The sequence below is a fragment of the Coffea arabica genome, chromosome 11e, assembly GCF_036785885.1.
Source record: "Coffea arabica cultivar ET-39 chromosome 11e, Coffea Arabica ET-39 HiFi, whole genome shotgun sequence".
Taxonomy (NCBI): Eukaryota; Viridiplantae; Streptophyta; class Magnoliopsida; order Gentianales; family Rubiaceae; genus Coffea; species Coffea arabica.
In genome coordinates, this window is record NC_092331.1 from 39,921,895 (window position 1) to 39,947,534 (window position 25,640).

The window sequence follows — 25,640 nt, forward strand, 5'->3', positions numbered from 1 at the left end:
TCCCGCAACTCTAAATTATCATGAAATCAATCCTTCACGCTTGCAGTTAGGGGTGGCAATTCGGGTCCAAATCAGGTTGGCGGGTCGGGTTCGGGTCAACAGACCCGCCAGAAAATCTGTTGACCCGAACCCCGACCCGCCAACCCGTGACGGGTCAGGTATGCTGACCCGAACCCGAAAATTTCAGGTTTACGGGGCGGCGGGTCGACCCGAAATGACCCGAAACTTAATTTTAATTTATTAATTTATCACTGTAATTTCTAATAAAATCAATTTCTCACAAAACTAATTACATAATCAAGTAATAAAAATTTAAATAAATGATTCCAAATCAAATCTAAAATAAATTAAACACCGTAAAAGTGTTTTATCCCAAGCAAAATATAAAATAAATTAAAACAATACAAAAGTGAAAAATAATATAATATATTATTTGTCCAAGTATAATAATTTCAACTTCACACAAATTAAATAAATTCGTTTAGGATTAAGTAATTAATGCCTTTGAAAAAAAGAATAACTTAGTTTAGTTAGATAAAATTATTTTTATGTTTATTAAATTATTTTTAATTCGTAAACGGGTCATATCGGGTCACCACGGGTTGACCCGAAATCGACCGGTTTTCTTTTCGGGTTCATCGGGTCCAACCCGATTCTGACCCGAATTCCCGAAACCTCAACCCAAACCCATTAATTTCGTGTTAGGTTCGTGTCGTGTTTTCAGGTCGTGTCGAAAATTGCCACCCCTAGTTGCGGTGATACATTTGCGCCGACAAATTTGAGCGACGATCCGGGCTTTGATCGAGCCGTACCGTTCCTGATTTGTCTCGCGCCTTCAGATCCTCCTTCACGCTTCGACAAGAAGCAAAATATTAAGCAATCGTTCCGACGGAGCTAAATTACTACAGGATAAAGAACGAATAGGAAATTTGGATTTCGAAACAAAAAAGAGAGGGGTGCAACACGAGGACTTCCCAGGGGGTCACCCATCCTAGTACTACTCTCGCCCAAGCACGCTTAACTTCGAAGTTCTGATGGGATCCGGTGCATTAGTGCTGGTATGATCGCACCCGCCATGTTCCTTTCGCTTTATTCTTTTAAACTACCCCGTCCTGCGAAGCAGTGTGGCTTTTCTAGACCGAAATTCATTTTAAGCGTCAATTCAAGCATTTTCCTCTTATCCTTTTATTTATTTACTTTATATTTTTTTTTGTTATTGATTTGCACCCTGTTTTTTTCCCTCATCCCGCAACTCTAAATTATCATGAAATCAATCCTTCACGCTTGCAGTTAGGGGTGGCAATTCGGGTCCAAATCAGGTTGGCGGGTCGGGTTCGGGTCAACAGACCCGCCAGAAAATCTGTTGACCCGAACCCCGACCCGCCAACCCGTGACGGGTCAGGTATGCTGACCCGAACCCGAAAATTTCAGGTTTACGGGGAGGCGGGTCGACCCGAAATGACCCGAAACTTAATTTTAATTTATTAATTTATCACTGTAATTTCTAATAAAATCAATTTCTCACAAAACTAATTACATAATCAAGTAATAAAAATTTAAATAAATGATTCCAAATCAAATCTAAAATAAATTAAACACCGTAAAAGTGTTTTATCCCAAGCAAAATATAAAATAAATTAAAACAATACAAAAGTGAAAAATAATATAATATATTATTTGTCCAAGTATAATAATTTCAACTTCACACAAATTAAATAAATTCGTTTAGGATTAAGTAATTAATGCCTTTGAAAAAAAGAATAACTTAGTTTAGTTAGATAAAAATATTTTTATGTTTATTAAATTATTTTTAATTCGTAAACGGGTCATATCGGGTCATATCAGGTCACCACGGGTTGACCCGAAATCGAAAAATTTAAATAAATGATTCCAAATCAAATCTAAAATAAATTAAACACCGTAAAAGTGTTTTATCCCAAGCAAAATATAAAATAAATTAAAACAATACAAAAGTGAAAAATAATATAATATATTATTTGTCCAAGTATAATAATTTCAACTTCACACAAATTAAATAAATTCGTTTAGGATTAAGTAATTAATGCCTTTGAAAAAAAGAATAACTTAGTTTAGTTAGATAAAATTATTTTTATGTTTATTAAATTATTTTTAATTCGTAAACGGGTCATATCGGGTCATATCAGGTCACCACGGGTTGACCCGAAATCGACCGGTTTTCTTTTCGGGTTCATCGGGTCCAACCCGATTCTGACCCGAATTCCCGAAACCTCAACCCAAACCCATTAATTTCGTGTTAGGTTCGTGTCGTGTTTTCAGGTCGTGTCGAAAATTGCCACCCCTAGTTGCGGTGATACATTTGCGCCGACAAATTTGAGCGACGATCCGGGCTTTGATCGAGCCGTACCGTTCCTGATTTGTCTCGCGCCTTCAGATCCTCCTTCACGCTTCGACAAGAAGCAAAATATTAAGCAATCGTTCCGACGGAGCTAAATTACTACAGGATAAAGAACGAATAGGAAATTTGGATTTCGAAACAAAAAAGAGAGGGGTGCAACACGAGGACTTCCCAGGGGGTCACCCATCCTAGTACTACTCTCGCCCAAGCACGCTTAACTTCGGAGTTCTGATGGGATCCGGTGCATTAGTGCTGGTATGATCGCACCCGCCATGTTCCTTTCGCTTTATTCTTTTAAACTACCCCGTCCTGCGAAGCAGTGTGGCTTTTCTAGACCGAAATTCATTTTAAGCGTCAATTCAAGCATTTTCCTCTTATCCTTTTATTTATTTACTTTATATTTTTTTTTGTTATTGATTTGCACCCTGTTTTTTTCCCTCATCCCGCAACTCTAAATTATCATGAAATCAATCCTTCACGCTTGCAGTTAGGGGTGGCAATTCGGGTCCAAATCAGGTTGGCGGGTCGGGTTCGGGTCAACAGACCCGCCAGAAAATCTGTTGACCCGAACCCCGACCCGCCAACCCGTGACGGGTCAGGTATGCTGACCCGAACCCGAAAATTTCAGGTTTACGGGGCGGCGGGTCGACCCGAAATGACCCGAAACTTAATTTTAATTTATTAATTTATCACTGTAATTTCTAATAAAATCAATTTCTCACAAAACTAATTACATAATCAAGTAATAAAAATTTAAATAAATGATTCCAAATCAAATCTAAAATAAATTAAACACCGTAAAAGTGTTTTATCCCAAGCAAAATATAAAATAAATTAAAACAATACAAAAGTGAAAAATAATATAATATATTATTTGTCCAAGTATAATAATTTCAACTTCACACAAATTAAATAAATTCGTTTAGGATTAAGTAATTAATGCCTTTGAAAAAAAGAATAACTTAGTTTAGTTAGATAAAATTATTTTTATGTTTATTAAATTATTTTTAATTCGTAAACGGGTCATATCGGGTCATATCAGGTCACCACGGGTTGACCCGAAATCGACCGGTTTTCTTTTCGGGTTCATCGGGTCCAACCCGATTCTGACCCGAATTCCCGAAACCTCAACCCAAACCCATTAATTTCGTGTTAGGTTCGTGTCGTGTCGAAAATTGCCACCCCTAGTTGCGGTGATACATTTGCGCCGACAAATTTGAGCGACGATCCGGGCTTTGATCGAGCCGTACCGTTCCTGATTTGTCTCGCGCCTTCAGATCCTCCTTCACGCTTCGACAAGAAGCAAAATATTAAGCAATCGTTCCGACGGAGCTAAATTACTACAGGATAAAGAACGAATAGGAAATTTGGATTTCGAAACAAAAAAGAGAGGGGTGCAACACGAGGACTTCCCAGGGGGTCACCCATCCTAGTACTACTCTCGCCCAAGCACGCTTAACTTCGGAGTTCTAATGGGATCCGGTGCATTAGTGCTGGTATGATCGCACCCGCCATGTTCCTTTCGCTTTATTCTTTTAAACTACCCCGTCCTGCGAAGCAGTGTGGCTTTTCTAGACCGAAATTCATTTTAAGCGTCAATTCAAGCATTTTCCTCTTATCCTTTTATTTATTTACTTTATATTTTTTTTTGTTATTGATTTGCACCCTGTTTTTTTCCCTCATCCCGCAACTCTAAATTATCATGAAATCAATCCTTCACGCTTGCAGTTAGGGGTGGCAATTCGGGTCCAAATCAGGTTGGCGGGTCGGGTTCGGGTCAACAGACCCGCCAGAAAATCTGTTGACCCGAACCCCGACCCGCCAACCCGTGACGGGTCAGGTATGCTGACCCGAACCCGAAAATTTCAGGTTTACGGGGCGGCGGGTCGACCCGAAATGACCCGAAACTTAATTTTAATTTATTAATTTATCACTGTAATTTCTAATAAAATCAATTTCTCACAAAACTAATTACATAATCAAGTAATAAAAATTTAAATAAATGATTCCAAATCAAATCTAAAATAAATTAAACACCGTAAAAGTGTTTTATCCCAAGCAAAATATAAAATAAATTAAAACAATACAAAAGTGAAAAATAATATAATATATTATTTGTCCAAGTATAATAATTTCAACTTCACACAAATTAAATAAATTCGTTTAGGATTAAGTAATTAATGCCTTTGAAAAAAAGAATAACTTAGTTTAGTTAGATAAAATTATTTTTATGTTTATTAAATTATTTTTAATTCGTAAACGGGTCATATCGGGTCATATCAGGTCACCACGGGTTGACCCGAAATCGACCGGTTTTCTTTTCGGGTTCATCGGGTCCAACCCGATTCTGACCCGAATTCCCGAAACCTCAACCCAAACCCATTAATTTCGTGTTAGGTTCGTGTCGTGTCGAAAATTGCCACCCCTAGTTGCGGTGATACATTTGCGCCGACAAATTTGAGCGACGATCCGGGTTTTGATCGAGCCGTACCGTTCCTGATTTGTCTCGCGCCTTCAGATCCTCCTTCACGCTTCGACAAGAAGCAAAATATTAAGCAATCGTTCCGACGGAGCTAAATTACTACAGGATAAAGAACGAATAGGAAATTTGGATTTCGAAACAAAAAAGAGAGGGGTGCAACACGAGGACTTCCCAGGGGGTCACCCATCCTAGTACTACTCTCGCCCAAGCACGCTTAACTTCGGAGTTCTGATGGGATCCGGTGCATTAGTGCTGGTATGATCGCACCCGCCATGTTCCTTTCGCTTTATTCTTTTAAACTACCCCGTCCTGCGAAGCAGTGTGGCTTTTCTAGACCGAAATTCATTTTAAGCGTCAATTCAAGCATTTTCCTCTTATCCTTTTATTTATTTACTTTATATTTTTTTTTGTTATTGATTTGCACCCTGTTTTTTTCCCTCATCCCGCAACTCTAAATTATCATGAAATCAATCCTTCACGCTTGCAGTTAGGGGTGGCAATTCGGGTCCAAATCAGGTTGGCGGGTCGGGTTCGGGTCAACAGACCCGCCAGAAAATCTGTTGACCCGAACCCCGACCCGCCAACCCGTGACGGGTCAGGTATGCTGACCCGAACCCGAAAATTTCAGGTTTACGGGGCGGCGGGTCGACCCGAAATGACCCGAAACTTAATTTTAATTTATTAATTTATCACTGTAATTTCTAATAAAATCAATTTCTCACAAAACTAATTACATAATCAAGTAATAAAAATTTAAATAAATGATTCCAAATCAAATCTAAAATAAATTAAACACCGTAAAAGTGTTTTATCCCAAGCAAAATATAAAATAAATTAAAACAATACAAAAGTGAAAAATAATATAATATATTATTTGTCCAAGTATAATAATTTCAACTTCACACAAATTAAATAAATTCGTTTAGGATTAAGTAATTAATGCCTTTGAAAAAAAGAATAACTTAGTTTAGTTAGATAAAATTATTTTTATGTTTATTAAATTATTTTTAATTCGTAAACGGGTCATATCGGGTCATATCAGGTCACCACGGGTTGACCCGAAATCGACCGGTTTTCTTTTCGGGTTCATCGGGTCCAACCCGATTCTGACCCGAATTCCCGAAACCTCAACCCAAACCCATTAATTTCGTGTTAGGTTCGTGTCGTGTTTTCAGGTCGTGTCGAAAATTGCCACCCCTAGTTGCGGTGATACATTTGCGCCGACAAATTTGAGCGACGATCCGGGCTTTGATCGAGCCGTACCGTTCCTGATTTGTCTCGCGCCTTCAGATCCTCCTTCACGCTTCGACAAGAAGCAAAATATTAAGCAATCGTTCCGACGGAGCTAAATTACTACAGGATAAAGAACGAATAGGAAATTTGGATTTCGAAACAAAAAAGAAAGGGGTGCAACACGAGGACTTCCCAGGGGGTCACCCATCCTAGTACTACTCTCGCCCAAGCACGCTTAACTTCGGAGTTCTGATTGGATCCGGTGCATTAGTGCTGGTATGATCGCACCCGCCATGTTCCTTTCGCTTTATTCTTTTAAACTACCCCGTCCTGCGAAGCAGTGTGGCTTTTCTAGACCGAAATTCATTTTAAGCGTCAATTCAAGCATTTTCCTCTTATCCTTTTATTTATTTACTTTATATTTTTTTTTGTTATTGATTTGCACCCTGTTTTTTTCCCTCATCCCGCAACTCTAAATTATCATGAAATCAATCCTTCACGCTTGCAGTTAGGGGTGGCAATTCGGGTCCAAATCAGGTTGGCGGGTCGGGTTCGGGTCAACAGACCCGTCAGAAAATCTGTTGACCCGAACACCGACCCGCCAACCCGTGACGGGTCAGGTATGCTGACCCGAACCCGAAAATTTCTGGTTTACGGGGCGGCGGGTCGACCCGAAATGACCCGAAACTTAATTTTAATTTATTAATTTATCACTGTAATTTCTAATAAAATCAATTTCTCACAAAACTAATTACATAATCAAGTAATAAAAATTTAAATAAATGATTCCAAATCAAATCTAAAATAAATTAAACACCGTAAAAGTGTTTTATCCCAAGCAAAATATAAAATAAATTAAAACAATACAAAAGTGAAAAATAATACAATATATTATTTGTCCAAGTATAATAATTTCAACTTCACACAAATTAAATAAATTCGTTTAGGATTAAGTAATTAATGCCTTTGAAAAAAAGAATAACTTAGTTTAGTTAGATAAAATTATTTTTATGTTTATTAAATTATTTTTAATTCGTAAACGGGTCATATCGGGTCATATCAGGTCACCACGGGTTGACCCGAAATCGACCGGTTTTCTTTTCGGGTTCATCGGGTCCAACCCGATTCTGACCCGAATTCCCGAAACCTCAACCCAAACCCATTAATTTCGTGTTAGGTTCGTGTCGTGTTTTCAGGTCGTGTCGAAAATTGCCACCCCTAGTTGCGGTGATACATTTGCGCCGACAAATTTGAGCGACGATCCGGGCTTTGATCGAGCCGTACCGTTCCTGATTTGTCTCGCGCCTTCAGATCCTCCTTCACGCTTCGACAAGAAGCAAAATATTAAGCAATCGTTCCGACGGAGCTAAATTACTACAGGATAAAGAACGAATAGGAAATTTGGATTTCGAAACAAAAAAGAGAGGGGTGCAACACGAGGACTTCCCAGGGGGTCACCCATCCTAGTACTACTCTCGCCCAAGCACGCTTAACTTCGGAGTTCTGATGGGATCCGGTGCATTAGTGCTGGTATGATCGCACCCGCCATGTTCCTTTCGCTTTATTCTTTTAAACTACCCCGTCCTGCGAAGCAGTGTGGCTTTTCTAGACCGAAATTCATTTTAAGCGTCAATTCAAGCATTTTCCTCTTATCCTTTTATTTATTTACTTTATATTTTTTTTTGTTATTGATTTGCACCCTGTTTTTTTCCCTCATCCCGCAACTCTAAATTATCATGAAATCAATCCTTCACGCTTGCAGTTAGGGGTGGCAATTCGGGTCCAAATCAGGTTGGCGGGTCGGGTTCGGGTCAACAGACCCGCCAGAAAATCTGTTGACCCGAACCCCGACCCGCCAACCCGTGACGGGTCAGGTATGCTGACCCGAACCCGAAAATTTCAGGTTTACGGGGCGGCGGGTCGACCCGAAATGACCCGAAACTTAATTTTAATTTATTAATTTATCACTGTAATTTCTAATAAAATCAATTTCTCACAAAACTAATTACATAATCAAGTAATAAAAATTTAAATAAATGATTCCAAATCAAATCTAAAATAAATTAAACACCGTAAAAGTGTTTTATCCCAAGCAAAATATAAAATAAATTAAAACAATACAAAAGTGAAAAATAATATAATATATTATTTGTCCAAGTATAATAATTTCAACTTCACACAAATTAAATAAATTCGTTTAGGATTAAGTAATTAATGCCTTTGAAAAAAAGAATAACTTAGTTTAGTTAGATAAAATTATTTTTATGTTTATTAAATTATTTTTAATTCGTAAACGGGTCATATCGGGTCATATCAGGTCACCACGGGTTGACCCGAAATCGACCGGTTTTCTTTTCGGGTTCATCGGGTCCAACCCGATTCTGACCCGAATTCCCGAAACCTCAACCCAAACCCATTAATTTCGTGTTAGGTTCGTGTCGTGTCGAAAATTGCCACCCCTAGTTGCGGTGATACATTTGCGCCGACAAATTTGAGCGACGATCCGGGTTTTGATCGAGCCGTACCGTTCCTGATTTGTCTCGCGCCTTCAGATCCTCCTTCACGCTTCGACAAGAAGCAAAATATTAAGCAATCGTTCCGACGGAGCTAAATTACTACAGGATAAAGAACGAATAGGAAATTTGGATTTCGAAACAAAAAAGAGAGGGGTGCAACACGAGGACTTCCCAGGGGGTCACCCATCCTAGTACTACTCTCGCCCAAGCACGCTTAACTTCGGAGTTCTGATGGGATCCGGTGCATTAGTGCTGGTATGATCGCACCCGCCATGTTCCTTTCGCTTTATTCTTTTAAACTACCCCGTCCTGCGAAGCAGTGTGGCTTTTCTAGACCGAAATTCATTTTAAGCGTCAATTCAAGCATTTTCCTCTTATCCTTTTATTTATTTACTTTATATTTTTTTTTGTTATTGATTTGCACCCTGTTTTTTTCCCTCATCCCGCAACTCTAAATTATCATGAAATCAATCCTTCACGCTTGCAGTTAGGGGTGGCAATTCGGGTCCAAATCAGGTTGGCGGGTCGGGTTCGGGTCAACAGACCCGCCAGAAAATCTGTTGACCCGAACCCCGACCCGCCAACCCGTGACGGGTCAGGTATGCTGACCCGAACCCGAAAATTTCAGGTTTACGGGGCGGCGGGTCGACCCGAAATGACCCGAAACTTAATTTTAATTTATTAATTTATCACTGTAATTTCTAATAAAATCAATTTCTCACAAAACTAATTACATAATCAAGTAATAAAAATTTAAATAAATGATTCCAAATCAAATCTAAAATAAATTAAACACCGTAAAAGTGTTTTATCCCAAGCAAAATATAAAATAAATTAAAACAATACAAAAGTGAAAAATAATATAATATATTATTTGTCCAAGTATAATAATTTCAACTTCACACAAATTAAATAAATTCGTTTAGGATTAAGTAATTAATGCCTTTGAAAAAAAGAATAACTTAGTTTAGTTAGATAAAATTATTTTTATGTTTATTAAATTATTTTTAATTCGTAAACGGGTCATATCGGGTCATATCAGGTCACCACGGGTTGACCCGAAATCGACCGGTTTTCTTTTCGGGTTCATCGGGTCCAACCCGATTCTGACCCGAATTCCCGAAACCTCAACCCAAACCCATTAATTTCGTGTTAGGTTCGTGTCGTGTCGAAAATTGCCACCCCTAGTTGCGGTGATACATTTGCGCCGACAAATTTGAGCGACGATCCGGGTTTTGATCGAGCCGTACCGTTCCTGATTTGTCTCGCGCCTTCAGATCCTCCTTCACGCTTCGACAAGAAGCAAAATATTAAGCAATCGTTCCGACGGAGCTAAATTACTACAGGATAAAGAACGAATAGGAAATTTGGATTTCGAAACAAAAAAGAGAGGGGTGCAACACGAGGACTTCCCAGGGGGTCACCCATCCTAGTACTACTCTCGCCCAAGCACGCTTAACTTCGGAGTTCTGATGGGATCCGGTGCATTAGTGCTGGTATGATCGCACCCGCCATGTTCCTTTCGCTTTATTCTTTTAAACTACCCCGTCCTGCGAAGCAGTGTGGCTTTTCTAGACCGAAATTCATTTTAAGCGTCAATTCAAGCATTTTCCTCTTATCCTTTTATTTATTTACTTTATATTTTTTTTTGTTATTGATTTGCACCCTGTTTTTTTCCCTCATCCCGCAACTCTAAATTATCATGAAATCAATCCTTCACGCTTGCAGTTAGGGGTGGCAATTCGGGTCCAAATCAGGTTGGCGGGTCGGGTTCGGGTCAACAGACCCGCCAGAAAATCTGTTGACCCGAACCCCGACCCGCCAACCCGTGACGGGTCAGGTATGCTGACCCGAACCCGAAAATTTCAGGTTTACGGGGCGGCGGGTCGACCCGAAATGACCCGAAACTTAATTTTAATTTATTAATTTATCACTGTAATTTCTAATAAAATCAATTTCTCACAAAACTAATTACATAATCAAGTAATAAAAATTTAAATAAATGATTCCAAATCAAATCTAAAATAAATTAAACACCGTAAAAGTGTTTTATCCCAAGCAAAATATAAAATAAATTAAAACAATACAAAAGTGAAAAATAATATAATATATTATTTGTCCAAGTATAATAATTTCAACTTCACACAAATTAAATAAATTCGTTTAGGATTAAGTAATTAATGCCTTTGAAAAAAAGAATAACTTAGTTTAGTTAGATAAAATTATTTTTATGTTTATTAAATTATTTTTAATTCGTAAACGGGTCATATCGGGTCATATCAGGTCACCACGGGTTGACCCGAAATCGACCGGTTTTCTTTTCGGGTTCATCGGGTCCAACCCGATTCTGACCCGAATTCCCGAAACCTCAACCCAAACCCATTAATTTCGTGTTAGGTTCGTGTCGTGTTTTCAGGTCGTGTCGAAAATTGCCACCCCTAGTTGCGGTGATACATTTGCGCCGACAAATTTGAGCGACGATCCGGGCTTTGATCGAGCCGTACCGTTCCTGATTTGTCTCGCGCCTTCAGATCCTCCTTCACGCTTCGACAAGAAGCAAAATATTAAGCAATCGTTCCGACGGAGCTAAATTACTACAGGATAAAGAACGAATAGGAAATTTGGATTTCGAAACAAAAAAGAAAGGGGTGCAACACGAGGACTTCCCAGGGGGTCACCCATCCTAGTACTACTCTCGCCCAAGCACGCTTAACTTCGGAGTTCTGATTGGATCCGGTGCATTAGTGCTGGTATGATCGCACCCGCCATGTTCCTTTCGCTTTATTCTTTTAAACTACCCCGTCCTGCGAAGCAGTGTGGCTTTTCTAGACCGAAATTCATTTTAAGCGTCAATTCAAGCATTTTCCTCTTATCCTTTTATTTATTTACTTTATATTTTTTTTTGTTATTGATTTGCACCCTGTTTTTTTCCCTCATCCCGCAACTCTAAATTATCATGAAATCAATCCTTCACGCTTGCAGTTAGGGGTGGCAATTCGGGTCCAAATCAGGTTGGCGGGTCGGGTTCGGGTCAACAGACCCGTCAGAAAATCTGTTGACCCGAACACCGACCCGCCAACCCGTGACGGGTCAGGTATGCTGACCCGAACCCGAAAATTTCTGGTTTACGGGGCGGCGGGTCGACCCGAAATGACCCGAAACTTAATTTTAATTTATTAATTTATCACTGTAATTTCTAATAAAATCAATTTCTCACAAAACTAATTACATAATCAAGTAATAAAAATTTAAATAAATGATTCCAAATCAAATCTAAAATAAATTAAACACCGTAAAAGTGTTTTATCCCAAGCAAAATATAAAATAAATTAAAACAATACAAAAGTGAAAAATAATATAATATATTATTTGTCCAAGTATAATAATTTCAACTTCACACAAATTAAATAAATTCGTTTAGGATTAAGTAATTAATGCCTTTGAAAAAAAGAATAACTTAGTTTAGTTAGATAAAATTATTTTTATGTTTATTAAATTATTTTTAATTCGTAAACGGGTCATATCGGGTCATATCAGGTCACCACGGGTTGACCCGAAATCGACCGGTTTTCTTTTCGGGTTCATCGGGTCCAACCCGATTCTGACCCGAATTCCCGAAACCTCAACCCAAACCCATTAATTTCGTGTTAGGTTCGTGTCGTGTTTTCAGGTCGTGTCGAAAATTGCCACCCCTAGTTGCGGTGATACATTTGCGCCGACAAATTTGAGCGACGATCCGGGCTTTGATCGAGCCGTACCGTTCCTGATTTGTCTCGCGCCTTCAGATCCTCCTTCACGCTTCGACAAGAAGCAAAATATTAAGCAATCGTTCCGACGGAGCTAAATTACTACAGGATAAAGAACGAATAGGAAATTTGGATTTCGAAACAAAAAAGAGAGGGGTGCAACACGAGGACTTCCCAGGGGGTCACCCATCCTAGTACTACTCTCGCCCAAGCACGCTTAACTTCGGAGTTCTGATGGGATCCGGTGCATTAGTGCTGGTATGATCGCACCCGCCATGTTCCTTTCGCTTTATTCTTTTAAACTACCCCGTCCTGCGAAGCAGTGTGGCTTTTCTAGACCGAAATTCATTTTAAGCGTCAATTCAAGCATTTTCCTCTTATCCTTTTATTTATTTACTTTATATTTTTTTTTGTTATTGATTTGCACCCTGTTTTTTTCCCTCATCCCGCAACTCTAAATTATCATGAAATCAATCCTTCACGCTTGCAGTTAGGGGTGGCAATTCGGGTCCAAATCAGGTTGGCGGGTCGGGTTCGGGTCAACAGACCCGCCAGAAAATCTGTTGACCCGAACCCCGACCCGCCAACCCGTGACGGGTCAGGTATGCTGACCCGAACCCGAAAATTTCAGGTTTACGGGGCGGCGGGTCGACCCGAAATGACCCGAAACTTAATTTTAATTTATTAATTTATCACTGTAATTTCTAATAAAATCAATTTCTCACAAAACTAATTACATAATCAAGTAATAAAAATTTAAATAAATGATTCCAAATCAAATCTAAAATAAATTAAACACCGTAAAAGTGTTTTATCCCAAGCAAAATATAAAATAAATTAAAACAATACAAAAGTGAAAAATAATATAATATATTATTTGTCCAAGTATAATAATTTCAACTTCACACAAATTAAATAAATTCGTTTAGGATTAAGTAATTAATGCCTTTGAAAAAAAGAATAACTTAGTTTAGTTAGATAAAATTATTTTTATGTTTATTAAATTATTTTTAATTCGTAAACGGGTCATATCAGGTCACCACGGGTTGACCCGAAATCGACCGGTTTTCTTTTCGGGTTCATCGGGTCCAACCCGATTCTGACCCGAATTCCCGAAACCTCAACCCAAACCCATTAATTTCGTGTTAGGTTCGTGTCGTGTTTTCAGGTCGTGTCGAAAATTGCCACCCCTAGTTGCGGTGATACATTTGCGCCGACAAATTTGAGCGACGATCCGGGCTTTGATCGAGCCGTACCGTTCCTGATTTGTCTCGCGCCTTCAGATCCTCCTTCACGCTTCGACAAGAAGCAAAATATTAAGCAATCGTTCCGACGGAGCTAAATTACTACAGGATAAAGAACGAATAGGAAATTTGGATTTCGAAACAAAAAAGAGAGGGGTGCAACACGAGGACTTCCCAGGGGGTCACCCATCCTAGTACTACTCTCGCCCAAGCACGCTTAACTTCGGAGTTCTGATGGGATCCGGTGCATTAGTGCTGGTATGATCGCACCCGCCATGTTCCTTTCGCTTTATTCTTTTAAACTACCCCGTCCTGCGAAGCAGTGTGGCTTTTCTAGACCGAAATTCATTTTAAGCGTCAATTCAAGCATTTTCCTCTTATCCTTTTATTTATTTACTTTATATTTTTTTTTGTTATTGATTTGCACCCTGTTTTTTTCCCTCATCCCGCAACTCTAAATTATCATGAAATCAATCCTTCACGCTTGCAGTTAGGGGTGGCAATTCGGGTCCAAATCAGGTTGGCGGGTCGGGTTCGGGTCAACAGACCCGCCAGAAAATCTGTTGACCCGAACCCCGACCCGCCAACCCGTGACGGGTCAGGTATGCTGACCCGAACCCGAAAATTTCAGGTTTACGGGGCGGCGGGTCGACCCGAAATGACCCGAAACTTAATTTTAATTTATTAATTTATCACTGTAATTTCTAATAAAATCAATTTCTCACAAAACTAATTACATAATCAAGTAATAAAAATTTAAATAAATGATTCCAAATCAAATCTAAAATAAATTAAACACCGTAAAAGTGTTTTATCCCAAGCAAAATATAAAATAAATTAAAACAATACAAAAGTGAAAAATAATATAATATATTATTTGTCCAAGTATAATAATTTCAACTTCACACAAATTAAATAAATTCGTTTAGGATTAAGTAATTAATGCCTTTGAAAAAAAGAATAACTTAGTTTAGTTAGATAAAATTATTTTTATGTTTATTAAATTATTTTTAATTCGTAAACGGGTCATATCGGGTCATATCAGGTCACCACGGGTTGACCCGAAATCGACCGGTTTTCTTTTCGGGTTCATCGGGTCCAACCCGATTCTGACCCGAATTCCCGAAACCTCAACCCAAACCCATTAATTTCGTGTTAGGTTCGTGTCGTGTCGAAAATTGCCACCCCTAGTTGCGGTGATACATTTGCGCCGACAAATTTGAGCGACGATCCGGGTTTTGATCGAGCCGTACCGTTCCTGATTTGTCTCGCGCCTTCAGATCCTCCTTCACGCTTCGACAAGAAGCAAAATATTAAGCAATCGTTCCGACGGAGCTAAATTACTACAGGATAAAGAACGAATAGGAAATTTGGATTTCGAAACAAAAAAGAGAGGGGTGCAACACGAGGACTTCCCAGGGGGTCACCCATCCTAGTACTACTCTCGCCCAAGCACGCTTAACTTCGGAGTTCTGATGGGATCCGGTGCATTAGTGCTGGTATGATCGCACCCGCCATGTTCCTTTCGCTTTATTCTTTTAAACTACCCCGTCCTGCGAAGCAGTGTGGCTTTTCTAGACCGAAATTCATTTTAAGCGTCAATTCAAGCATTTTCCTCTTATCCTTTTATTTATTTACTTTATATTTTTTTTTGTTATTGATTTGCACCCTGTTTTTTTCCCTCATCCCGCAACTCTAAATTATCATGAAATCAATCCTTCACGCTTGCAGTTAGGGGTGGCAATTCGGGTCCAAATCAGGTTGGCGGGTCGGGTTCGGGTCAACAGACCCGCCAGAAAATCTGTTGACCCGAACCCCGACCCGCCAACCCGTGACGGGTCAGGTATGCTGACCCGAACCCGAAAATTTCAGGTTTACGGGGCGGCGGGTCGACCCGAAATGACCCGAAACTTAATTTTAATTTATTAATTTATCACTGTAATTTCTAATAAAATCAATTTCTCACAAAACTAATTACATAATCAAGTAATAAAAATTTAAATAAATGATTCCAAATCAAATCTAAAATAAATTAAACACCGTAAAAGTGTTTTATCCCAAGCAAAATATAAAATAAATTAAAACAATACAAAAGTGAAAAATAATATAATATATTATTTGTCCAAGTATAATAATTTCAACTTCACACAAATTAAATAAATTCGTTTAGGATTAAGTAATTAATGCCTTTGAAAAAAAGAATAACTTAGTTTAGTTAGATAAAATTATTTTTATGTTTATTAAATTATTTTTAATTCGTAAACGGGTCATATCGGGTCATATCAGGTCACCACGGGTTGACCCGAAATCGACCGGTTTTCTTTTCGGGTTCATCGGGTCCAACCCGATTCTGACCCGAATTCCCGAAACCTCAACCCAAACCCATTAATTTCGTGTTAGGTTCGTGTCGTGTTTTCAGGTCGTGTCGAAAATTGCCACCCCTAGTTGCGGTGATACATTTGCGCCGACAAATTTGAGCGACGATCCGGGCTTTGATCGAGCCGTACCGTTCCTGATTTGTCTCGCGCCTTCAGATCCTCCTTCACGCTTCGACAAGAAGCAAAATATTAAGCAATCGTTCCGACGGAGCTAAATTACTACAGGATAAAGAACGAATAGGAAATTTGGATTTCGAAACAAAAAAGAAAGGGGTGCAACACGAGGACTTCCCAGGGGGTCACCCATCCTAGTACTACTCTCGCCCAAGCACGCTTAACTTCGGAGTTCTGATTGGATCCGGTGCATTAGTGCTGGTATGATCGCACCCGCCATGTTCCTTTCGCTTTATTCTTTTAAACTACCCCGTCCTGCGAAGCAGTGTGGCTTTTCTAGACCGAAATTCATTTTAAGCGTCAATTCAAGCATTTTCCTCTTATCCTTTTATTTATTTACTTTATATTTTTTTTTGTTATTGATTTGCACCCTGTTTTTTTCCCTCATCCCGCAACTCTAAATTATCATGAAATCAATCCTTCACGCTTGCAGTTAGGGGTGGCAATTCGGGTCCAAATCAGGTTGGCGGGTCGGGTTCGGGTCAACAGACCCGTCAGAAAATCTGTTGACCCGAACACCGACCCGCCAACCCGTGACGGGTCAGGTATGCTGACCCGAACCCGAAAATTTCTGGTTTACGGGGCGGCGGGTCGACCCGAAATGACCCGAAACTTAATTTTAATTTATTAATTTATCACTGTAATTTCTAATAAAATCAATTTCTCACAAAACTAATTACATAATCAAGTAATAAAAATTTAAATAAATGATTCCAAATCAAATCTAAAATAAATTAAACACCGTAAAAGTGTTTTATCCCAAGCAAAATATAAAATAAATTAAAACAATACAAAAGTGAAAAATAATATAATATATTATTTGTCCAAGTATAATAATTTCAACTTCACACAAATTAAATAAATTCGTTTAGGATTAAGTAATTAATGCCTTTGAAAAAAAGAATAACTTAGTTTAGTTAGATAAAATTATTTTTATGTTTATTAAATTATTTTTAATTCGTAAACGGGTCATATCGGGTCATATCAGGTCACCACGGGTTGACCCGAAATCGACCGGTTTTCTTTTCGGGTTCATCGGGTCCAACCCGATTCTGACCCGAATTCCCGAAACCTCAACCCAAACCCATTAATTTCGTGTTAGGTTCGTGTCGTGTTTTCAGGTCGTGTCGAAAATTGCCACCCCTAGTTGCGGTGATACATTTGCGCCGACAAATTTGAGCGACGATCCGGGCTTTGATCGAGCCGTACCGTTCCTGATTTGTCTCGCGCCTTCAGATCCTCCTTCACGCTTCGACAAGAAGCAAAATATTAAGCAATCGTTCCGACGGAGCTAAATTACTACAGGATAAAGAACGAATAGGAAATTTGGATTTCGAAACAAAAAAGAGAGGGGTGCAACACGAGGACTTCCCAGGGGGTCACCCATCCTAGTACTACTCTCGCCCAAGCACGCTTAACTTCGGAGTTCTGATGGGATCCGGTGCATTAGTGCTGGTATGATCGCACCCGCCATGTTCCTTTCGCTTTATTCTTTTAAACTACCCCGTCCTGCGAAGCAGTGTGGCTTTTCTAGACCGAAATTCATTTTAAGCGTCAATTCAAGCATTTTCCTCTTATCCTTTTATTTATTTACTTTATATTTTTTTTTGTTATTGATTTGCACCCTGTTTTTTTCCCTCATCCCGCAACTCTAAATTATCATGAAATCAATCCTTCACGCTTGCAGTTAGGGGTGGCAATTCGGGTCCAAATCAGGTTGGCGGGTCGGGTTCGGGTCAACAGACCCGCCAGAAAATCTGTTGACCCGAACCCCGACCCGCCAACCCGTGACGGGTCAGGTATGCTGACCCGAACCCGAAAATTTCAGGTTTACGGGGCGGCGGGTCGACCCGAAATGACCCGAAACTTAATTTTAATTTATTAATTTATCACTGTAATTTCTAATAAAATCAATTTCTCACAAAACTAATTACATAATCAAGTAATAAAAATTTAAATAAATGATTCCAAATCAAATCTAAAATAAATTAAACACCGTAAAAGTGTTTTATCCCAAGCAAAATATAAAATAAATTAAAACAATACAAAAGTGAAAAATAATATAATATATTATTTGTCCAAGTATAATAATTTCAACTTCACACAAATTAAATAAATTCGTTTAGGATTAAGTAATTAATGCCTTTGAAAAAAAGAATAACTTAGTTTAGTTAGATAAAATTATTTTTATGTTTATTAAATTATTTTTAATTCGTAAACGGGTCATATCGGGTCATATCAGGTCACCACGGGTTGACCCGAAATCGACCGGTTTTCTTTTCGGGTTCATCGGGTCCAACCCGATTCTGACCCGAATTCCCGAAACCTCAACCCAAACCCATTAATTTCGTGTTAGGTTCGTGTCGTGTTTTCAGGTCGTGTCGAAAATTGCCACCCCTAGTTGCGGTGATACATTTGCGCCGACAAATTTGAGCGACGATCCGGGCTTTGATCGAGCCGTACCGTTCCTGATTTGTCTCGCGCCTTCAGATCCTCCTTCACGCTTCGACAAGAAGCAAAATATTAAGCAATCGTTCCGACGGAGCTAAATTACTACAGGATAAAGAACGAATAGGAAATTTGGATTTCGAAACAAAAAAGAAAGGGGTGCAACACGAGGACTTCCCAGGGGGTCACCCATCCTAGTACTACTCTCGCCCAAGCACGCTTAACTTCGGAGTTCTGATTGGATCCGGTGCATTAGTGCTGGTATGATCGCACCCGCCATGTTCCTTTCGCTTTATTCTTTTAAACTACCCCGTCCTGCGAAGCAGTGTGGCTTTTCTAGACCGAAATTCATTTTAAGCGTCAATTCAAGCATTTTCCTCTTATCCTTTTATTTATTTACTTTATATTTTTTTTTGTTATTGATTTGCACCCTGTTTTTTTCCCTCATCCCGCAACTCTAAATTATCATGAAATCAATCCTTCACGCTTGCAGTTAGGGGTGGCAATTCGGGTCCAAATCAGGTTGGCGGGTCGGGTTCGGGTCAACAGACCCGTCAGAAAATCTGTTGACCCGAACACCGACCCGCCAACCCGTGACGGGTCAGGTATGCTGACCCGAACCCGAAAATTTCTGGTTTACGGGGCGGCGGGTCGACCCGAAATGACCCGAAACTTAATTTTAATTTATTAATTTATCACTGTAATTTCTAATAAAATCAATTTCTCACAAAACTAATTACATAATCAAGTAATAAAAATTTAAATAAATGATTCCAAATCAAATCTAAAATAAATTAAACACCGTAAAAGTGTTTTATCCCAAGCAAAATATAAAATAAATTAAAACAATACAAAAGTGAAAAATAATATAATATATTATTTGTCCAAGTATAATAATTTCAACTTCACACAAATTAAATAAATTCGTTTAGGATTAAGTAATTAATGCCTTTGAAAAAAAGAATAACTTAGTTTAGTTAGATAAAATTATTTTTATGTTTATTAAATTATTTTTAATTCGTAAACGGGTCATATCGGGTCATATCAGGTCACCACGGGTTGACCCGAAATCGACCGGTTTTCTTTTCGGGTTCATCGGGTCCAACCCGATTCTGACCCGAATTCCCGAAACCTCAACCCAAACCCATTAATTTCGTGTTAGGTTCGTGTCGTGTTTTCAGGTCGTGTCGAAAATTGCCACCCCTAGTTGCGGTGATACATTTGCGCCGACAAATTTGAGCGACGATCCGGGCTTTGATCGAGCCGTACCGTTCCTGATTTGTCTCGCGCCTTCAGATCCTCCTTCACGCTTCGACAAGAAGCAAAATATTAAGCAATCGTTCCGACGGAGCTAAATTACTACAGGATAAAGAACGAATAGGAAATTTGGATTTCGAAACAAAAAAGAGAGGGGTGCAACACGAGGACTTCCCAGGGGGTCACCCATCCTAGTACTACTCTCGCCCAAGCACGCTTAACTTCGGAGTTCTGATGGGATCCGGTGCATTAGTGCTGGTATGATCGCACCCGCCATGTTCCTTTCGCTTTATTCTTTTAAACTACCCCGTCCTGCGAAGCAGTGTGGCTTTTCTAGACCGAAATTCATTTTAAGCGTCAATTCAAGCATTTTCCTCTTATCCTTTTATTTATTTACTTTATATTTTTTTTTGTTATTGATTTGCACCCTGTTTTTTTCCCTCATCCCGCAACTCTAAATTATCATGAAATCAATCCTTCACGCTTGCAGTTAGGGGTGGCAATTCGGGTCCAAATCAGGTTGGCGGGTCGGGTTCGGGTCAACAGACCCGCCAGAAAATCTGTTGACCCGAACCCCGACCCGCCAACCCGTGACGGGTCAGGTATGCTGACCCGAACCCGAAAATTTCAGGTTTACGGGGCGGCGGGTCGACCCGAAATGACCCGAAACTTAATTTTAATTTATTAATTTATCACTGTAATTTCTAATAAAATCAATTTCTCACAAAACTAATTACATAATCAAGTAATAAAAATTTAAATAAATGATTCCAAATCAAATCTAAAATAAATTAAACACCGTAAAAGTGTTTTATCCCAAGCAAAATATAAAATAAATTAAAACAATACAAAAGTGAAAAATAATATAATATATTATTTGTCCAAGTATAATAATTTCAACTTCACACAAATTAAATAAATTCGTTTAGGATTAAGTAATTAATGCCTTTGAAAAAAAGAATAACTTAGTTTAGTTAGATAAAATTATTTTTATGTTTATTAAATTATTTTTAATTCGTAAACGGGTCATATCGGGTCATATCAGGTCACCACGGGTTGACCCGAAATCGACCGGTTTTCTTTTCGGGTTCATCGGGTCCAACCCGATTCTGACCCGAATTCCCGAAACCTCAACCCAAACCCATTAATTTCGTGTTAGGTTCGTGTCGTGTCGAAAATTGCCACCCCTAGTTGCGGTGATACATTTGCGCCGACAAATTTGAGCGACGATCCGGGTTTTGATCGAGCCGTACCGTTCCTGATTTGTCTCGCGCCTTCAGATCCTCCTTCACGCTTCGACAAGAAGCAAAATATTAAGCAATCGTTCCGACGGAGCTAAATTACTACAGGATAAAGAACGAATAGGAAATTTGGATTTCGAAACAAAAAAGAGAGGGGTGCAACACGAGGACTTCCCAGGGGGTCACCCATCCTAGTACTACTCTCGCCCAAGCACGCTTAACTTCGGAGTTCTGATGGGATCCGGTGCATTAGTGCTGGTATGATCGCACCCGCCATGTTCCTTTCGCTTTATTCTTTTAAACTACCCCGTCCTGCGAAGCAGTGTGGCTTTTCTAGACCGAAATTCATTTTAAGCGTCAATTCAAGCATTTTCCTCTTATCCTTTTATTTATTTACTTTATATTTTTTTTTGTTATTGATTTGCACCCTGTTTTTTTCCCTCATCCCGCAACTCTAAATTATCATGAAATCAATCCTTCACGCTTGCAGTTAGGGGTGGCAATTCGGGTCCAAATCAGGTTGGCGGGTCGGGTTCGGGTCAACAGACCCGCCAGAAAATCTGTTGACCCGAACCCCGACCCGCCAACCCGTGACGGGTCAGGTATGCTGACCCGAACCCGAAAATTTCAGGTTTACGGGGCGGCGGGTCGACCCGAAATGACCCGAAACTTAATTTTAATTTATTAATTTATCACTGTAATTTCTAATAAAATCAATTTCTCACAAAACTAATTACATAATCAAGTAATAAAAATTTAAATAAATGATTCCAAATCAAATCTAAAATAAATTAAACACCGTAAAAGTGTTTTATCCCAAGCAAAATATAAAATAAATTAAAACAATACAAAAGTGAAAAATAATATAATATATTATTTGTCCAAGTATAATAATTTCAACTTCACACAAATTAAATAAATTCGTTTAGGATTAAGTAATTAATGCCTTTGAAAAAAAGAATAACTTAGTTTAGTTAGATAAAATTATTTTTATGTTTATTAAATTATTTTTAATTCGTAAACGGGTCATATCGGGTCATATCAGGTCACCACGGGTTGACCCGAAATCGACCGGTTTTCTTTTCGGGTTCATCGGGTCCAACCCGATTCTGACCCGAATTCCCGAAACCTCAACCCAAACCCATTAATTTCGTGTTAGGTTCGTGTCGTGTTTTCAGGTCGTGTCGAAAATTGCCACCCCTAGTTGCGGTGATACATTTGCGCCGACAAATTTGAGCGACGATCCGGGCTTTGATCGAGCCGTACCGTTCCTGATTTGTCTCGCGCCTTCAGATCCTCCTTCACGCTTCGACAAGAAGCAAAATATTAAGCAATCGTTCCGACGGAGCTAAATTACTACAGGATAAAGAACGAATAGGAAATTTGGATTTCGAAACAAAAAAGAAAGGGGTGCAACACGAGGACTTCCCAGGGGGTCACCCATCCTAGTACTACTCTCGCCCAAGCACGCTTAACTTCGGAGTTCTGATTGGATCCGGTGCATTAGTGCTGGTATGATCGCACCCGCCATGTTCCTTTCGCTTTATTCTTTTAAACTACCCCGTCCTGCGAAGCAGTGTGGCTTTTCTAGACCGAAATTCATTTTAAGCGTCAATTCAAGCATTTTCCTCTTATCCTTTTATTTATTTACTTTATATTTTTTTTTGTTATTGATTTGCACCCTGTTTTTTTCCCTCATCCCGCAACTCTAAATTATCATGAAATCAATCCTTCACGCTTGCAGTTAGGGGTGGCAATTCGGGTCCAAATCAGGTTGGCGGGTCGGGTTCGGGTCAACAGACCCGTCAGAAAATCTGTTGACCCGAACACCGACCCGCCAACCCGTGACGGGTCAGGTATGCTGACCCGAACCCGAAAATTTCTGGTTTACGGGGCGGCGGGTCGACCCGAAATGACCCGAAACTTAATTTTAATTTATTAATTTATCACTGTAATTTCTAATAAAATCAATTTCTCACAAAACTAATTACATAATCAAGTAATAAAAATTTAAATAAATGATTCCAAATCAAATCTAAAATAAATTAAACACCGTAAAAGTGTTTTATCCCAAGCAAAATATAAAATAAATTAAAACAATACAAAAGTGAAAAATAATATAATATATTATTTGTCCAAGTATAATAATTTCAACTTCACACAAATTAAATAAATTCGTTTAGGATTAAGTAATTAATGCCTTTGAAAAAAAGAATAACTTAGTTTAGTTAGATAAAATTATTTTTATGTTTATTAAATTATTTTTAATTCGTAAACGGGTCATATCGGGTCATATCAGGTCACCACGGGTTGACCCGAAATCGACCGGTTTTCTTTTCGGGTTCATCGGGTCCAACCCGATTCTGACCCGAATTCCCGAAACCTCAACCCAAACCCATTAATTTCGTGTTAGGTTCGTGTCGTGTTTTCAGGTCGTGTCGAAAATTGCCACCCCTAGTTGCGGTGATACATTTGCGCCGACAAATTTGAGCGACGATCCGGGCTTTGATCGAGCCGTACCGTTCCTGATTTGTCTCGCGCCTTCAGATCCTCCTTCACGCTTCGACAAGAAGCAAAATATTAAGCAATCGTTCCGACGGAGCTAAATTACTACAGGATAAAGAACGAATAGGAAATTTGGATTTCGAAACAAAAAAGAGAGGGGTGCAACACGAGGACTTCCCAGGGGGTCACCCATCCTAGTACTACTCTCGCCCAAGCACGCTTAACTTCGGAGTTCTGATGGGATCCGGTGCATTAGTGCTGGTATGATCGCACCCGCCATGTTCCTTTCGCTTTATTCTTTTAAACTACCCCGTCCTGCGAAGCAGTGTGGCTTTTCTAGACCGAAATTCATTTTAAGCGTCAATTCAAGCATTTTCCTCTTATCCTTTTATTTATTTACTTTATATTTTTTTTTGTTATTGATTTGCACCCTGTTTTTTTCCCTCATCCCGCAACTCTAAATTATCATGAAATCAATCCTTCACGCTTGCAGTTAGGGGTGGCAATTCGGGTCCAAATCAGGTTGGCGGGTCGGGTTCGGGTCAACAGACCCGCCAGAAAATCTGTTGACCCGAACCCCGACCCGCCAACCCGTGACGGGTCAGGTATGCTGACCCGAACCCGAAAATTTCAGGTTTACGGGGCGGCGGGTCGACCCGAAATGACCCGAAACTTAATTTTAATTTATTAATTTATCACTGTAATTTCTAATAAAATCAATTTCTCACAAAACTAATTACATAATCAAGTAATAAAAATTTAAATAAATGATTCCAAATCAAATCTAAAATAAATTAAACACCGTAAAAGTGTTTTATCCCAAGCAAAATATAAAATAAATTAAAACAATACAAAAGTGAAAAATAATATAATATATTATTTGTCCAAGTATAATAATTTCAACTTCACACAAATTAAATAAATTCGTTTAGGATTAAGTAATTAATGCCTTTGAAAAAAAGAATAACTTAGTTTAGTTAGATAAAATTATTTTTATGTTTATTAAATTATTTTTAATTCGTAAACGGGTCATATCGGGTCATATCAGGTCACCACGGGTTGACCCGAAATCGACCGGTTTTCTTTTCGGGTTCATCGGGTCCAACCCGATTCTGACCCGAATTCCCGAAACCTCAACCCAAACCCATTAATTTCGTGTTAGGTTCGTGTCGTGTTTTCAGGTCGTGTCGAAAATTGCCACCCCTAGTTGCGGTGATACATTTGCGCCGACAAATTTGAGCGACGATCCGGGCTTTGATCGAGCCGTACCGTTCCTGATTTGTCTCGCGCCTTCAGATCCTCCTTCACGCTTCGACAAGAAGCAAAATATTAAGCAATCGTTCCGACGGAGCTAAATTACTACAGGATAAAGAACGAATAGGAAATTTGGATTTCGAAACAAAAAAGAAAGGGGTGCAACACGAGGACTTCCCAGGGGGTCACCCATCCTAGTACTACTCTCGCCCAAGCACGCTTAACTTCGGAGTTCTGATTGGATCCGGTGCATTAGTGCTGGTATGATCGCACCCGCCATGTTCCTTTCGCTTTATTCTTTTAAACTACCCCGTCCTGCGAAGCAGTGTGGCTTTTCTAGACCGAAATTCATTTTAAGCGTCAATTCAAGCATTTTCCTCTTATCCTTTTATTTATTTACTTTATATTTTTTTTTGTTATTGATTTGCACCCTGTTTTTTTCCCTCATCCCGCAACTCTAAATTATCATGAAATCAATCCTTCACGCTTGCAGTTAGGGGTGGCAATTCGGGTCCAAATCAGGTTGGCGGGTCGGGTTCGGGTCAACAGACCCGTCAGAAAATCTGTTGACCCGAACACCGACCCGCCAACCCGTGACGGGTCAGGTATGCTGACCCGAACCCGAAAATTTCTGGTTTACGGGGCGGCGGGTCGACCCGAAATGACCCGAAACTTAATTTTAATTTATTAATTTATCACTGTAATTTCTAATAAAATCAATTTCTCACAAAACTAATTACATAATCAAGTAATAAAAATTTAAATAAATGATTCCAAATCAAATC

The 25,640-nt window shown here is 39.2% G+C and overlaps 20 non-coding genes across 20 annotated transcripts; all 20 read right to left on the minus strand.

Moving 5' to 3' along the window:
- Positions 1-953: 953 nt before the first annotated feature.
- Positions 954-1,072, minus strand: LOC140030791 (5S ribosomal RNA). Its single transcript, XR_011834710.1, has one exon. It is a non-coding gene; the product is annotated as a 5S ribosomal RNA (ribosomal RNA).
- Positions 1,073-2,527: 1,455 nt separating this feature from the next.
- LOC140026468 (5S ribosomal RNA) lies at positions 2,528-2,646 on the minus strand. Its single transcript, XR_011830412.1, has one exon. It is a non-coding gene; the product is annotated as a 5S ribosomal RNA (ribosomal RNA).
- A 1,122-nt stretch (positions 2,647-3,768) lies between these two features.
- LOC140029886 (5S ribosomal RNA) lies at positions 3,769-3,887 on the minus strand. The gene has a single exon (XR_011833801.1). It is a non-coding gene; the product is annotated as a 5S ribosomal RNA (ribosomal RNA).
- A 1,122-nt stretch (positions 3,888-5,009) lies between these two features.
- Positions 5,010-5,128, minus strand: LOC140026479 (5S ribosomal RNA). Its single transcript, XR_011830423.1, has one exon. It is a non-coding gene; the product is annotated as a 5S ribosomal RNA (ribosomal RNA).
- A 1,135-nt stretch (positions 5,129-6,263) lies between these two features.
- LOC140031161 (5S ribosomal RNA) lies at positions 6,264-6,382 on the minus strand. Its single transcript, XR_011835082.1, has one exon. It is a non-coding gene; the product is annotated as a 5S ribosomal RNA (ribosomal RNA).
- A 1,135-nt stretch (positions 6,383-7,517) lies between these two features.
- LOC140026490 (5S ribosomal RNA) lies at positions 7,518-7,636 on the minus strand. The gene has a single exon (XR_011830434.1). It is a non-coding gene; the product is annotated as a 5S ribosomal RNA (ribosomal RNA).
- Positions 7,637-8,758: 1,122 nt separating this feature from the next.
- LOC140026501 (5S ribosomal RNA) lies at positions 8,759-8,877 on the minus strand. Its single transcript, XR_011830445.1, has one exon. It is a non-coding gene; the product is annotated as a 5S ribosomal RNA (ribosomal RNA).
- Positions 8,878-9,999: 1,122 nt separating this feature from the next.
- LOC140026512 (5S ribosomal RNA) lies at positions 10,000-10,118 on the minus strand. Its single transcript, XR_011830456.1, has one exon. It is a non-coding gene; the product is annotated as a 5S ribosomal RNA (ribosomal RNA).
- Positions 10,119-11,253: 1,135 nt separating this feature from the next.
- LOC140031162 (5S ribosomal RNA) lies at positions 11,254-11,372 on the minus strand. Its single transcript, XR_011835083.1, has one exon. It is a non-coding gene; the product is annotated as a 5S ribosomal RNA (ribosomal RNA).
- Positions 11,373-12,507: 1,135 nt separating this feature from the next.
- LOC140026523 (5S ribosomal RNA) lies at positions 12,508-12,626 on the minus strand. The gene has a single exon (XR_011830467.1). It is a non-coding gene; the product is annotated as a 5S ribosomal RNA (ribosomal RNA).
- Positions 12,627-13,751: 1,125 nt separating this feature from the next.
- Positions 13,752-13,870, minus strand: LOC140026534 (5S ribosomal RNA). Its single transcript, XR_011830478.1, has one exon. It is a non-coding gene; the product is annotated as a 5S ribosomal RNA (ribosomal RNA).
- A 1,122-nt stretch (positions 13,871-14,992) lies between these two features.
- On the minus strand, positions 14,993-15,111 carry LOC140026545 (5S ribosomal RNA). Its single transcript, XR_011830489.1, has one exon. It is a non-coding gene; the product is annotated as a 5S ribosomal RNA (ribosomal RNA).
- Positions 15,112-16,246: 1,135 nt separating this feature from the next.
- Positions 16,247-16,365, minus strand: LOC140031163 (5S ribosomal RNA). The gene has a single exon (XR_011835084.1). It is a non-coding gene; the product is annotated as a 5S ribosomal RNA (ribosomal RNA).
- Positions 16,366-17,500: 1,135 nt separating this feature from the next.
- LOC140026556 (5S ribosomal RNA) lies at positions 17,501-17,619 on the minus strand. Its single transcript, XR_011830500.1, has one exon. It is a non-coding gene; the product is annotated as a 5S ribosomal RNA (ribosomal RNA).
- A 1,135-nt stretch (positions 17,620-18,754) lies between these two features.
- LOC140031164 (5S ribosomal RNA) lies at positions 18,755-18,873 on the minus strand. Its single transcript, XR_011835085.1, has one exon. It is a non-coding gene; the product is annotated as a 5S ribosomal RNA (ribosomal RNA).
- A 1,135-nt stretch (positions 18,874-20,008) lies between these two features.
- On the minus strand, positions 20,009-20,127 carry LOC140026567 (5S ribosomal RNA). The gene has a single exon (XR_011830512.1). It is a non-coding gene; the product is annotated as a 5S ribosomal RNA (ribosomal RNA).
- A 1,122-nt stretch (positions 20,128-21,249) lies between these two features.
- On the minus strand, positions 21,250-21,368 carry LOC140026579 (5S ribosomal RNA). The gene has a single exon (XR_011830524.1). It is a non-coding gene; the product is annotated as a 5S ribosomal RNA (ribosomal RNA).
- A 1,135-nt stretch (positions 21,369-22,503) lies between these two features.
- Positions 22,504-22,622, minus strand: LOC140031166 (5S ribosomal RNA). The gene has a single exon (XR_011835087.1). It is a non-coding gene; the product is annotated as a 5S ribosomal RNA (ribosomal RNA).
- A 1,135-nt stretch (positions 22,623-23,757) lies between these two features.
- On the minus strand, positions 23,758-23,876 carry LOC140026590 (5S ribosomal RNA). The gene has a single exon (XR_011830535.1). It is a non-coding gene; the product is annotated as a 5S ribosomal RNA (ribosomal RNA).
- A 1,135-nt stretch (positions 23,877-25,011) lies between these two features.
- On the minus strand, positions 25,012-25,130 carry LOC140031167 (5S ribosomal RNA). Its single transcript, XR_011835088.1, has one exon. It is a non-coding gene; the product is annotated as a 5S ribosomal RNA (ribosomal RNA).
- Positions 25,131-25,640: the final 510 nt, after the last annotated feature.